Genomic DNA, 15798 nt, shown 5'->3' with positions numbered 1-15798 from the left:
CAAGACCTTTTATAAATTTCTGAGCAGAAAGTCAGTTTCCAAACCATTGACGACATTTTAATAAAAATTGGCCTGTCTTTCATTTGCAAACCATCTTGCTGCTAAATCATTAAATCTGTGCTGCTGATGTCTCGTAAACTAGCGTAAGCCGGAATATGCTTTATTGCAACGGTGCGATGACGTCCAAGATTGAACCAAGACCGACGTGTTCCGTTACGGGATTGTTTAGTCGGCCCAAGAGCGTTACGGAGATAATCAACAAAAACCAGTGGGCAGACGCCAAAAGAGAGGCGCTATACATCACGTTATGATTTTGCTATTGAACTTCCGAGACGATACGTTGTTGGAAGAGTCGGGCGACACATTACTTTCCCCGCGCATGTGTCTCGCGAAGTGACCACAACGGGAAAAATCAGAGAAGTTGGAGCTCTTACACAGTTTGATAATGACAGTGCATTATTTCCTGTCCTTGCCGCCAAAGGCCAGTGGAAAGTAAAAACCTGAATAAATCACTGTTATTCTCTGAATTATACGCACAGTCATCTTCTTCCAAGAATTTCAGCCAGTCCGATCTGTCATGCGGTGCGACGGATTATAAAGTACGCCACAGCATGCAGTTTCACTTCCGCGAGTATATCGATTGTGGCTGACTGTTGCCTTGTAGAGGCTTTGTTACCGTCACAGCTGTCTATCATATACAGGTGACAAAGTCTCGAATGAGATTTTCAGTCTGCAGCGGAGTGTGCGCTGATATGAAACTCCCTGGCAGATTAAAACTGTGTACTGGACCGAGACTCGAAATCGGGACCTTTGCCTTTCGTGGTCAAGTGGTAGAGCACTTGCCCGCGAAAGGGCAATGTAACGAACGTAGATGTGCATCTAAGCATGAAAATAGAAGGGAATACTCCAAAAGTTTACCTGACACTGGTACAATTACGCAAAAACAGTTTACCAGGTTGGTTCCGAGTCTGAACTGACATTTACTATTTGGCTGACATAGCAAACTCAGTGTATAGAAGCCAAAACAGTACTGGACGATGGGAAGTAGTGCTAAATTTCTCACATTTCATGAGAAAGGAAAGGAGGAATTCTTGTTGACATCAAAGCTGAAAAGATATTTGCAACATCTCGTGTGATGAGTTGGGGGCTAGGACATCTTTGCGGCCGCGGGTTAGGGATCAATTCTCCGAAACCACAAAGTGCAGAATACGCCAGGCAGGCCGTGGGAACCACCCCAGAATGCCTCTCAGCTTGAGATAAGCTTTTCTGTTGCAGCTCCACACTAAACACGGAATGTCCGGGAATGCGCTTTCTTGCGTGAGTTCCTTTCAGCCAGCACCCAGCAGCTTGTCTACCCACTTCAATAATGAAATACATATAACTGAATCGATACAGGATGGTGAAGCGATCGGTATCGGCCATACTACATATTACACACGCATTTGGTCCTTGTTGAGCTTCGCGGTACACGGAGCAATGTGCAGCTTCAAGCCTTCCTTCGATGGTTTTCTTGTTAAAAGCCAGATACTGTTAGATATAGTTTCTCATCTCGTTCTAAAACTAAAGAGGGGCAACTACATTGAAAAGATTGAGGTATCCTGATACATGGCAAAGTTCCGGGATTTGAACCCGGCACCCGGCACCTCCACATGCTGAAGCGACTTCTGACCTTCGGCGTGACGGGCAGCTGGCCCTTATCCAGAGCTATGCTGCCTACCATTAGCGTCACTTCACGACGCCACGCCGCAAAGTGCCCGTGCCACAGCTGCACAGCACCGCCACTATCACAATAAGGCACTTAGAAACATTTACATTTTCTTCATCATGGCAGCTTCCAGAGAGATGATCGAAGGATAGGATGACTAGCTGAGAGTGTTATGCCATTACCTTTCCAGTATCATTGGAATCGAACTTTGAAAAAACCTGCGTCAGGCACCAGCACGGGAAGGTCCCCCACAGCCACTTAAAAGCTGCTTCCCAGTGATTTCGATGCTCTAATCAATCCTTACGCTTACTGCGGTACCGGACTACTCGAGAGGTAGCGAGTGAATTTACGGTATAGCCGCCAGATTAAAAAGAGGGATCGACATGGGGTATTAATTATCATCTCGAGAAAACGTAATTGTTTTTCGATGAGGTAGTTACACGGTTGATAATCCTTTGTAGTTTGTTCCCGGTACTTTCACTTCACAAACAGTAACTCCACAACCAGAAAACGTTTTCGCTCTGAGCGATGTGACGCCACTCGTATTTGCAAGGAACGGGACTAAACCGGCGACAAGCGGTGCTTACTTTTCTCCCTGATCTTCCTTCAGCCGGCTGCTAGGACCCTTCTTCAGTAAGAATAAACTGTTCTTTCTGCTTATCGTACAAACCTTAATTTTGATAACAATAGCGAACAGGCTCTAGCTTCTATACGGCCTTAAAGTCCTCCTTTACTTATGTTCCCAATACATATTTCATTACTAAAGAGGTCAGTATATCCATTAACGCGTTTTATGGTCGAAAGCACAGCGGCAGTATATATTTAAACACAACCTGCCACAGATTTTATTGCCTGGAAAAAAATTTCTATGATGCAAACTTTAGACACGGATTTAGTTTATAAGTTTTGTTTACAAAATTGTGACACCAAACGAGGTCGCCAACTCTATAACGGTCAATAGCCTACTTGGGTAACACCGATAGCTTTATTAACATTTAATAATCGTTGCTACAATGACATAAGCAAATCAATTAGGAACTGCGCTCGGAGTGGCGAAAAGCAATTTAAACTCTCTCTTAACAACCATCGTATCACACGTAACTGGGAGCGACAGTGATGAATTTAAAAGTACCTTTAGCCACGGCAGCGCTTCCGAAACCGTATTTAATCATCACGCATTTCTCAGTCGCTTGCAGAAAATGGAAAATTATTGTGCAGCGCCCAGTCTGTGTCAAGCTCGTTGACAATGTAGAACTAACTGAAATGGATATGGAGTGATTTGTGACCATTGTCATGGTAGCGCCAGGACTTCCCCGAAAGTGGTTAGGGAAACCACAGGAAACGTAAATAAAGACTTGATTCAAAGGCATTTACATTCTTTGCGAGTGGGAGTACCTTCATCCGTACAGTCTAAACCGGTCATTTCAAATAAAATAGCCATCGTGATCTAGAATGTTTGCTCACTAATTTTATAAAACCCACATTGTACCTTACTCGCTAAAAGTGGTTGAAAAACTTCCATTTTTCATGTTGTTTAAATTACAAGGTAGGCAAGGTAGGCAAGGTATGTGCAGTTATGGTCTACGAGAAATCTTTACTAAGTGACGAAAACATTTACTATGAAAGGTAAAATTAGCGGCGTTTGCAATCTCACATTGTTGCAGTAAATGTGTTTTATCTGTGGAGTTAACGTGGCTTTCCACTCAGAGCAAACGAGTGTGTCGACAGTGATGAATGAGGCAGATAAACGTGTTTCAGCGCTGCGTCAAGATAAAACCAAGTGTTCTGGTTACTCTGGAAACGCGCAGATCGACCAGAGGTATAAATTACATCACCGACGGTGATAGTTTTAACTCTTCGGAGTACAATCTGTAAAGATAACGGATAACGTGCTCATTTCTTCGGCGTTAGAATGAGAACAACTTCGTCTTCTGCTCATATCGAAACAAACATTCCCTAAACCGTAACATTTTCTGAAGTAACGTAGCGATGAAATGTTAGTGATTCATTTGGGGAGTTGGCAAAGTGTAGACGCTCTTCGTTTCTTCGAAACTTGGCTTAGGATGGAATGATTTATCACAAGAACCTTATTTCTTGTTTTAAGATCGTAACTTAAATGGAATTCTGTCATCATATTCGAAACAGCCACAAGTATCACTTCTCCAGTTTTTCCTAAATAATTTGTCACAAAACGTTTATCGTTTCTTTACGAACAGAGTGCTTCTTTTCAATAAAAATAGTAACACTAAACTTTCATGGAACGCTTGAAATCAAAAATAATCTCTGCGTAGTGTTAAGAAGTGAAATACTACGCTTGTTAGAGTTATCAGCAAGTCGTGTTTCCCAAAGGAGATACTTTTAAGAGGTAGGGGCCTATCTGCGGTTTCACTTACTCCCACTTAGGCAGAAGTATACGTATATAACTTCTTAACACTTATTTTTTTACTTATTTTCTCTCTCTCACTTCCAGTGCCACACATTTCCTACGGCAGTGAACGAATAAAATTAATGTTTGGTGAGGAGGAGGAGGAGGAGGAGAGATAAGGTGGCGGTTAGGAGTAGACAATCGCGATTTGTATTGCAGGAAAAAGGGAACAAAAACTAACAGAACGACTTCCGACTGGAGTACACTCTACGTGAATTCAAGTCGTTGTTTGAACTTACACCAGCGGTGTTCGCAGAAACAAAGTGTGAAACTATCTAAACATTATGAGAAAAAACAATAATTGCCATACCTGGTGGTGAGATTTTATTTCGAATACTTACTTACATTAACAGCATAGTGGAGTGCAGATGCAAAATAAATTTTTACCTGTAGTGGTTACCTTAGAGGCTCTCTTCATACGTCTGTGTTGCGAAATAAGGAAGAGAAGAATATAAGCGGTTAAGAGAAAATAAAACATAGAGATGGAAACCAGCTCAGTCTTATTAGGCTGTTGATGGACACATACTTGAAGCGATTTTCTGGGATACCCCTCTAAATACATACAACTTGATAAGTGAGAAGGTTTGAGCATCTAGGTTTCTAAGCTCTTTCCTTTTTAACACTTGTTCAGTTGTTAATAATTGCGCCATTATGCCTAGCACATACGAAAGGAAAAACCCTTGTCTAGGCGAAGGAAATGTTACTACAGGCGAGGAAAAATAATCTAGCGCCATCTGATACGATGTAACTCTATTTAATGAATGAAACTACTATGAGTATTTTGACTGAGGAGTGTGCAGATTGATTATGTTGACAGAGTTAGGTGGTGACGTCAACGAGAATCATTTGGTTACAGTCGTCAATTTCCGTGTGGATGGAAGACGACTGAAACGTACTGGCACGTTAAGGCTGTTAGCAGCACTAGGACTTCAGTCCGGGACTTGGCCTTTCCCGGATGGTGAGTCATGCCTAGATAGCTCAGTCAGTAAGAGGATTTCCCCCTAAAGAGAGTCCCTATCCGAGGCACAGATTCAGTCTGCCTGGAAATTCATAAAGTGTCAGGACCTATACTCTTGCGAATGAGAAATTTCTACTGGCAGTATAAACGCAATTAAAGGAGATTCACCACCGCGGTATCGAAGGACAGTGTTGAGGATGTATACTTACGCCACGTCTTGTTGCGGCACTTCTGCTTGCTCGCGGGGGCCCTACATGATATCAGGCACGTAGCCAACACGACGCGCCATGTATTAGACTAATGTCTGAAGCAGCTCCGAAAGCCCACATCGACGATGTTTCGTAAAATGGTTCGCACGCTGACACTTGTTGATGGCCCAGCTTTGAAATCTGCAGCAATTTGCAGAAGGGTTGTACTTCTGTCACGCTGAACGATTCTCTTCAGTCGTCGTTGGTCCCGTTATTGCTGGATGTTTTACGGCCGCAACGATGTCGGAGATTTGATGTTTTACCCACTTCGTCGCTACCTCGGAGATACTGTGTCCCCTCAATCATTCATCGTCTATAACATTACGTTTAAACTCACTTAATATCTTGATAACCTGCCATTGTAGTAGCAGTAACCGATGTAATAACTGCACCAGACACGTGTTATATAGGTGTTGGCGACCGCAGCGCCGTATATTTGAATACGTAAGCCTGTACCAGTTTTCTTTGGCGCTTTAGTGTATACACACACGCACAATCGATGGAGTACGAACCAGAGATTTATTTTGAACCAGGTGAAATGCTTAGAACAAAGAATTTGCTAACGAAACAGGCTGTACCCCTTGACTATTGGCCTCGCTTGGCCGTTACGGACAACACGAGGTGACATTATAGTGACAATGGAAAACGCGAAGCAGCCGGCCGGGGTGACCGAGCGGTTCTAGGCGCTACAGTCTGGAACAACGCGACCACTACGGTCGCAGGTTCGAATCCTGCCTCGGGCATGGATGTTTGTGATGTCCTTAGGTTAGTGTGGTTTAAGTAGTTCTAAGTTCTAGGGGACTGATGACCTCAGAAGCGCTCAGAGCCATTTTTTTGAAAATGGGAAGCACTGAGAATGATATCAAGGCAGTTTTGCACATACTATTAAATGATTCTGCGTGTCCTCTTGAAATAGCACGATGAAAACTCACGCTAAGCCGGCTGAAGCGCCCTCAATCCAAAGTGCGGTAATATTGTGGTCGACTAATACTCTGCAGAGTGAAGGATTCATTCTCAATGTTAGTCTGTCACAGAAGAATCTGAAACAGTCACTCCACGGCTTCTAGGATCGTCGAAAAACGTGGATGCTGAGAGAGGCTTTAAGAGGGAGGGGGGATGGAGGCGGGGGTGGGTTGTAGGAACCGGCGGCGCAGCCATCTGTCTGGCGTCGCGACGCCGATGCCGCCGTCGCCGCCGACGCCTGCGCCCTGCAACGAGCGCCGCAAGCTCGCCGCCCGCCATCTTGGACGCAATCTGCTAAATTGACATCGCGATAAGCTTTATTTATTGCCGCCTTTGCGACATTTCCTCGGCTGGCGGCGGCGGTGGCGGCTACCGTCAGATTTAGTGCGCGACCGGCGGCCGGCCATCTCCTGTCTGTCCGCTGCGGGCGCGCCAGGGTTTTCTGGCGCCGGGACGTCTACCTCCGCCCAGGTCCACGATGGAGTTGTTAAAGGGAATCGATGTACCTCCCGAGAGCGAAGGGACGACCTCCCTGTCCATCAGGCCTGAGCGCCGCAGCTGTTCAGTGGGCGTCTCCTTTCCCCGCGTTACACGTTCCTGTCGGCCCCGAATGGGACTGTCCAACAGGCAAGTACAAAATATCGCAGCAGCCACATGGCGTTGCAACGCGCCAGTTAAAAAAATTCCTTAGTACTTTCACCATCATTTCTCAGTTGCTCACGACACTTTGGCCGCCGGATGATCTTTACGATTCTCTGTATTTAAATCGATCCTCTCGCAATTTCGTTAACGACAGGTCGTTGTGTCTAAGAATTCTGTACGTCACTAGAGTGTCGGCTGTGTTTACATTTTTATACCGGTGAAATGACGCAGTGTTTATAGTCCTGGACGCACAGCGCATGATATTGGAGTAGAAAGCACAGTCCGATACTTTGATTTCAGCGTCACCGTCATTTCCACTGCAGTAGAATCTCGGGATGGTTCCCTACAAAATGTCACAGCCCCGTCCGAAATTGGGGCCCGCCCGTAGTAATCTCATTGCTTAATCATCCTTACTTCGCAGCGGTCTACCTGTTTCTCTGATCACGAATGGGACCTTCACTGTTCAACGTTACAGCGCAGAAGCTCTATAATAAATATATTTGACAACGCCGCTTGCAGAATCGCGGTTTCGGGGGTCTTGCTTCTCCGTTCGTATTTGATCGAGGGACATGGGGTAGAAAATTTGTGGTTTAGCCCGGACCAGCGGACATTTGTACAGCCATTGGAGCAGGTGTCTTACTGTAGCTATATTACGGTATATTTAGTAAGGATTGAACGATGAACCGGATCTGGCGGCCAGGAAAATTGTGCAAATCCAGTAATTCCTGCAGCGAAAGATATTAATTGGACTGAAATTAATGCTTAGTTAGCGGCATCTTCGTTTTTATGTGAGGTTTTTGAAGCGCACCACGTCTATAATTTAAACTTGTACAAATCGGTTCAAACTTTGCGGATAAAGTCAAAATTATTTTTTTTTATCCAGTAATCTTTATCTGTTGTCGGGATACGATGGTTTAAAGTTTAGCCAAATGTAGCGGGTAATAATCATTCTTACGTGATCTGAATGCTTGGAACTGTTTATAGTGACACAGATCAATAAAAATGCATTCTTACCTTATTATTGAAAGCTTTGTTCTAAAACTATAGCTTCATTCGGATTTTACTTGCAAAACACATTTTTTGTTAGGTTTTTTTAAGTGTGTCACTTATATGTCACAAACTTGTGGCCGAGCGGTTCTAGGCGCTAGTCTGGAACTGCACTACCGCGGTAGTGCGTTTATTCTTGGGGGGGGGGGGGGGGAGGGGGGGAATGACATTTTATCATGTTACTTTATTACATGACATGGGTACTAATAATAACAAATAGAAAAGGACGAATATGTCAAGAAGTTTTTATCTAAACGACTTTGAAACTACCAAATAACTCGAAAAGATTCTTCCCTTCTTTTATATCTTTAATTCTGTCCAGTACATATTTCACTTCTTTGTGCTATGATAGAAGCATCTTTCATTCCATTTGCTTTCATACATAATGTTTGCATTCTATTAATGCAGCAAAAGATTAAAAGTATCTTTAGTCTTCTCACGAGTGTAAATTTCACGTGACATTTAAAAGTTGGTTTCCTCTGTAGGTAATACGTGATACTAAGGGTGCTGTTACGAATATCCATTGTAAGATGGGATACTTACTTATTTAAGGCTGCCTCGCGACATTTAAGATGTGTTTCTGACTGAGTAAGTAATAAATCTTCTTTTGGTTTGATTGTCCGGCACCATGCTGTCATAATATTTTCAAAGCAGCAGTAAATCTGGATAAATATTGAGTGCGCATACAGGATGAGACTGTTACTTTAAAAAACCTGAGACTTGTACTACATGCGTCAGGAGCGTTCGTGTTGGTAAAAGTCGTCAAGAAGAGCAGCAGAATTATAGCGTCAGACCTCCTCACAGTCTTCCTTGTCAATGAAAAATGCGCCGACCCTGTTGTTTTTTTTCGTATACAAGAAAGAGGAGGGTTAGAAATTTAATATCAGATCGGCATCAAGGTCGTTAGGCATGGAATTTTATTTCAGACTACAATAGTACGGGGGAAGAATTCGGGGTGGGGTCCAGTTGAGAAAATTCACCTTATTTATGGGAACTCCGGAAAACCTAAATTATAATGCCTAAACGAGTATTTGAGCCTAAAGAATAAGAATTCTTTGTGTTAACCACTGTGTAGCTTTCTTTATTTGACAAAGAAACAAAACTAGGTCGTGAGTCATTAGATAATATTACTGTCCTATTACTTTACAGCGTGTTGCGACAATAGATCGCTATACACCAGGTGACATGACACACTTTCATGTTACACTATTAGCTTAACTGACTATTTTCATAGATCACTAAATACCATTTCAAATAGAAAACTGCTCCAGATATTTAATTGTGGTATAATTTGTTTGTTACGTAAGTGGGCAGTGACATGCACTATATTTTATTTTACTTAGAAGCAGTTTCGCTAGCTGATGCTTTGGTTCCCTGTTTCCTATAAGCTAAATCCTTACGTAGAGTGTCAGATAGTCTTGTAACTCTTCCACACACCAGGTGAATTGTAGATGCCATATCACTTATCTGTCGGCATCTCTATAATATGTGGAGTGCAATTTAGTAAAATATGTCTTTCGCTGCCAGACAAGCCTGATAGTATGCAGAGGGTATTTAAATTACTGGTGAAAGAGCTCAAGACAGCTATTAAAAGAATTCACTCATAAAATAATCCTCCGGTCGTAAATTTATAAAGTCATTTATCTTATGTAAATGAGATGTCGAACAGGAAACTATAATGCTCGGGAAATTAATTGCGGAGGACGAGTGCTTGCAGACACTGGAGAGCGGATGTGAATTTCAGGACGGCTGCATGCTAATTTTCTGGATTCAAATGCACCTTCCACAAGTCCGCCACGTCCTTCCTCGTAAGTGAATGCATTATACTAGGTTGATATGCAAGGAGATTATCTTTCACGTGGTGGAGGGGAAATGAGGTAAATTTGCAACGGCATGCAGGAACTGTGTTTAACGACCAGCTCGTCCACTGCAAACTGTCGAATACTATGGAAATGGTGAATGGAATCTGCTAGACTAATCGAAGGATGTCATTTTATGTTGAATGCGTCAACTTCAGATCGTAAAGACGGTGACTACCCATACTGAGCAGTCCAAGCAAAATATCGCAGCGACTCAGACTGAAACAGTTTACTGAAGAAACACGTTGCAATTGTCGCCTGACCCTTCAGATCTGTGGTTTCTCTGAGTGGCTTCAGATCAATGTTAAAGTTGTTCCTGGCATAAGGCCAAGACAGACCTACTGCCTTTCAGTTTTTCCAGCTAAACTTATTTGTGACTCTAATACTGCAAACGAAAGAGTCTTCTTTTCTGAAAAGATGCAGGCTACACTGAAAAGGCAACAGGTGTATAAAAATGACTGCTAAGAACTGTACCTGACTGTTCGCGTTTTCCTTCGTGCGTCTCAGTCCGTCTAATTGTGCTCATGTTATTGATAATGTACGTACTTATCCTTTAACATAACCTACTGTCATGGCTTTTGATATGCTGAACTGTTATTCTAGAACTTCCAGACTGCTAAACGACTGGATCAATACACAACACACTATGATAATTATGATTGCAGAAGGATGATGCAAAATACCTTCTGGCTGTTTCCTTTTTCTGTGCGCTGTATGTCTCTTGCTACTAGATGATTACGTAAGTATTTTATACCATCACAGTCGTCGCAGATATTTTTATTTTCAAATAGATTGAAATCTCCCAAGGCAAACACGTCCGGTGACTTGATTACTGATTTTAATCACGCACTATGCACTCAGGTTTGAATTTCAGATGCAAGAGGAGCTCAGTGACAGTAATTTTTGAAGCAACTATGTTAAGAGACCTCCATAGTCCATTTCATTTTATTTCATTTTCTTCCTGATATGAATTGCAAGTAGCTAAAGAGAGCTGATGCTTCCTGCATCATTTGCATTCTGATTAATCACAGGTGTAACTGGCGTCGTCGTGAAGTACACTCAAATTTTCAGTGACATCATTGGATATTCAGCATAATGTATAAGCCAAATTTGCGTTTATGGCTGTGTACAGGTGTCCAGACGGACGTGTAACCGTTTGCAGACGTCAACACTGAGATATGTAGCGATTTCAAAGTCTCACTCTTAACATAAGTTTATTATTTGTCTACCGTTTAAACTCAGACTGACATTAAGACTTTACACATTTTTCCTTACTTTAGATGGTTTCTCTAGGAAATGAGCAGTAAATTTTCTGAATTATACCAACACTGATGCAAATGAAACTTACTTGTAGTGGAAGTACTTAGTTACCAGGGCTTTGGAATGCCGCCATAAAAGTAAGCGGATAGCAGTTTGATGCTTGTTAAGGTTTAGCAGTGAAAATTTTCGCAAACTGAGAAGTAGGAATATTCTACCTAAGAGGAGGATGACTATTGGTACAATGCAGATTTACAGGTGTTAAACAAAAGTGTGGAAACACCGCGAGTAGTTCTAAGTGCATTATGTCGGAGCTAAGTAAATTCGAAAGTGGACAAATTGTTGGTGTCCGTACTGTGGGTGCCACCGCAACTAAGGTAAGCAAAGTGTTTCTGTTTCTCAGGAGACACCTTACTGAACATTTACGCCGCACTCAGGGAAAGCGGAACAGCCTTCCGCTAAACCACAACGCCCGCGAATGTGTGTGTTGGGTGATCGTAACAGACGGTTATTGAAGAAGATTGTGAGAAAAAATGAGACTACAGCAGACTGTCGGATGATGGTTCAAATGGCCCTAAGCACTATGGGACTTAACATCTGAGGTCATCAGTCCCCTAGACTTAGTACTACGTAAACCTAACTAACCTAAGGACGTCACACATATCGATGCCCGAGGCAGGATTCGAACCTGCGACCGTAAAAGTCGCGCGGTTCCGGACTGAACCGCTCGGTCACCACGGCCGGCTACAGGAGATGTTAGGACACTGTAGACTCATTCTTCTAATAACAATGCAGAAAAGAAATTCTTATTTTTTAACATTCATTCTTTCCTAATCACTGTAGAGAGCGTTGTAAACTGTTTCACGCCATAATGCCGTCTCTGGAGCGTCCTAAAAGCATTACCAACAATAGCCATTAGCTAGGTAATATGTGAACTTTCACTGTGCTGAAAGCAGGAAATACTGTCCTCCAGCTAGAGAAAGCTTAACAGTGATCCGCAGTGTGCAGTCAGTTCCCAGAAGCAGACTTCAGCAAGAAGAGCGGAACGTTAAATCGGAAGAGACCGCGAGAATGGCACGTTTAACGATACCCAAGAACGTCAGTCGGGTAATACGTCAACAGTGAGACACAGGCGAGCGTGAGTGCGCGGGGAAACGTGTGTACTTGAACGTGAGTAAATTCACTGCACGTGTTCACTATTTCGGGCTGGTTAGTTGGTGATTAGCTTTGGTTGCTGGTGAAATGTACGTTTTCATTTGTGGAAACAGTACAGAAAATGTCAGTCTTCTCACAATGTAGTTACAGCTCGGAACAGGAACGTTTCACTATCAGTAAAATACTGCTAACCGCATTGCGTCACGCTCCAGTGGATTTGCTGCAGTGAACTATTCAAAGCCCCGACCTGAAACTAATCGAATATATTAGGGATGAGTTAGAGCGTCGGTTGTGTACCATACTCTCCCTCCCCTCTTCCCCCCTCCCGCAATCCGCCACCAACCGCCTATCATAACCCCTGTCTACACCCATTATGGAGAAAACTCTATGATGTGTGGAAACATTTTTTTTTAATGGCGGCTTACGGAAAAGCCGTGGTTGTCGATTAACAATCTAGTAGTAGGAAACAGAGGTTGTACAGTCTTCATTTGGCTCGGTGGCTCATGGATCAACTAGCAAATGCAGATGAAAGGGCCCTCAGTTCTCTTTGTTCATATGTAAAAGGCCGAACTTGACCGGAAAGCAAACCAACCTTCAGGTGCCTGACATGTCTGAAAGAAACATCAGTTGAGTGGAGAGATTTTGGGAAAGACGTTATACAACAGGCTGACACACGTGGAGCCCACTTGGACGTGGCGCTGTTACTGGGGCAGTCGGGTGCGGGCAGGTTGTGTGAGAGAGGTATAGCTGGAGCAGCACGTGGGGGCGTGGACCGGCCGCTTGTTGGGAGTGCGGGCAGAGGCGAGGCGAGTGCGGCCGCCGAATACCAAGTCCGCGGGCCGGCGGCGCATGTTGATGGCGCACAGCGCCTGATGGGAAGCGCCGACGTGACCGGCCGGCGCCACCGCGCATCTCGCGCTTCCGTCCGGGATCAGCGCTGGCGACCGCGCCAGGGCGCACCAGCTCAGCACCGCGCCCAGTGCGCGACCTGGTCCGTGGGCGTACGAGGTCTGGACTGGTCGGATTGTTCGCCAGGAAGTTAACATAGCAGTGATCTCAATGAAATCAGAACCCTTCAGAGCTCCAGACACCTGGCCTGTAGGCTGGTGAGTAGGCAAGCACACTCTCGGGATCGTCTTGTTGCCTTCTTGTCCTTTTAGTCGCCAGGAATAGTACCTTATAGCTGTCTCAATAGGGCTGTTCGATAGCGAAATGGAAACCACTGTAGAAATCAAAAATAGTCGCCACTCCGACCTAGACATAAGTCGTAGCGTTGTACCATCTTTCCAGTACTCTCGTCATAGAAGGCAGCCACCTGTGCTTTCCGGCAATTTTCTAGCCTGCGGTTCATGTGAACAGAGATGAAACTTAAGGGCAACCAATTACGAGCTGTATGGTGGGTGATCAAACACTTCCCATGGAAAATGCTGCAGGAGCATCTTCATTGCCCCTGCACAGTGCAGTCGAGAAGTTTCATGAAGAGTGAGACGCATGCAGTTAGGTGGGCTGCATGATACCAGTCCAAATCTGTCTCTCGGCCCTCATACTTGGTGGGAGACACTATTTTTCTAGACGCTTTCACGTGCTCACTGTGCGCTAAGAACTGGAAAGGGCGACGTGACGCGATCGATAGGCATACTAGAGGCACTGAAGCGTCATCGGATTTTCACTGTGTTTTCCATTTCATGTCCGATGGGACCTTGGGTTCCGAAGAGCAGTAAGCTCTGTCCACGCAACTCTGTCCCTTTTCATAATACTTATCCGTACATAGCAGTACGCGGTTTCGTTGAAGTCTGTGTTGTAGGAGCACAAATAGTGTTGAATTCCACAGCTTGGGCAATATGTGACCATGTCATAAAATGTTTATGTTCGGCAAAAGATGTTTAAATCTTTCGACGTGTTGGCAGAGTGACGTAATTTGGATATGGAAGCCAGGTCGCGTAGCGCTAGCGTCATTCCCTCGTAGGGGCGCTAGTTTGTTACGACCAAAAAAGTTGAGGAAGGGCGAAAAATAAGATGGAAAGAAAGGCGAAGTAGGAGAAGAAGAAAAAAGTTTCTGAAATCTTATGGGACTTAACTGCAAAGGTCATCAGTCCCTAAGCTTACACACTAGTTAACCTAAATTATCCTAAGGAGGACTCGAACCTCCGCCGGGAGCAGCCGCACAGTCCATGACTGCAGCGCCTAGGAGCGCTCGCCTAATCCCGCGTCTAGGAGAAGAAAAAAAAAGCATTATTACTAGTAAGACTAGAAGAAGAAGAAGAAGAAGAAGAAGAAGAAGAAGGGTTGGAGGCCGCTGCAGTGGGAAAGAGGCGGAAATATATGGGAGATACATGAGAGGAAGTCGTGAGCAAAATGGCCTACGCAAAACGAAAATTTCATAAGACCTATTTCTGCCTGGTACGAAGACGCCTGGGTCTTGTTTTCTACGACTAGATGGGGCTACTTTCTTTATGCAAAGAGAGCAAATACAACAAAATTGTAAAGGGTATATTCAGCTTTTTTATTTGTTACGTCTCTCACTGATCGGCAAAAAACAAAGATAGGAGGAATCAAGTTATTGTTGCAGACAGTGCCACTTTCTACTGTGTATTTTCCATGTTTGACATTTGTGCCATACAAGAAAGAATTATTGAAACGAGTACCTTTTCACTTCATTGTAAATTCGTGTTGATCTCTGAAAACGACTGCACAGGCTAAGCGATGATGAGGAAGAACAGGGCAACTGGTCGAAGCTTACCTTGGGTGCCAGTTACTCTAATTACGCTACAGTGGAGGTTGCGAAGAGACTTTCCACTTGAAAATGACCACAACACTGAAGTTCCAATCAGGGTGATGCAAATTAAAATGACAGTCGAAAGTGGAAACTTTGACCCTTCGAGACAACCGTTAAGGTCTTACCTTGTTTCATTTGCCTACGTACGCCGTTTGGCAGGAAATACACGCTTCCCTTGTCGGTTATCCTGAGCTCCTGGAGAGGTGGAGAAGTGGTCTGCGATGCTCCGGCAACAGGAGACAAGGAAGCACAAGCGCAGGCCGCCCTCTCTGTCTTCTTTCCGGTGAGCGGCTGGTCGCTTCCTGGTCGAGTGTCGGCTTGCTTCAGAGGCGAGAGCTGCACAGTGGAAGCGCGTGCTCTGCAGAGCGTGGCAGAAGCCAGCCGCAGCCGCGGATGAGCGGCGCTGCCCGAGTGACGGCGGCGACTCGCCCACAAAAAGCTGGCCGCATGCTAAAGACCGCGCCAGGCCCACATGCGGGCCATAGAGGGGCTCTTGTGCCGCCGCTGGGTGGTCTCCTCTGTGGGCCTTCTGTTCCACCCGCGAGTGATTCCGCGGGCCTGACTCGTGCGGCACCAACAAAACAAGAGCCGCTCGCCGGGGCGTCCCGCCTGACTGACGACACGTCCCTCCAGATCCGACCGGACGGTGGCTAGTCTCATCGCTCCACACTTCGGACAATCATGTAGTGCCTCGATTATTTCAGCTGCCATGCTCCCATCGTACAACAAAACAAATAGCAGATATTTTATTTCTGCACCATTT

At 44.6% G+C, this 15798-nt stretch overlaps 1 protein-coding gene across 8 annotated transcripts in view; it reads left to right on the top strand.

The window, feature by feature from the left end:
- Window positions 1-15798, top strand: part of LOC126268084 (homeobox protein homothorax) — an 887891-nt gene that overhangs the window by 516879 nt on the left and 355214 nt on the right. The gene's annotated exons all lie outside the window — the stretch shown is intronic.

Source organism: Schistocerca gregaria, chromosome 4 (assembly GCF_023897955.1).
Source record: "Schistocerca gregaria isolate iqSchGreg1 chromosome 4, iqSchGreg1.2, whole genome shotgun sequence".
In the NCBI taxonomy this organism is placed as follows: Eukaryota; Metazoa; Arthropoda; class Insecta; order Orthoptera; family Acrididae; genus Schistocerca; species Schistocerca gregaria.
This window is presented reverse-complemented; position numbering and strand designations above follow the sequence as displayed.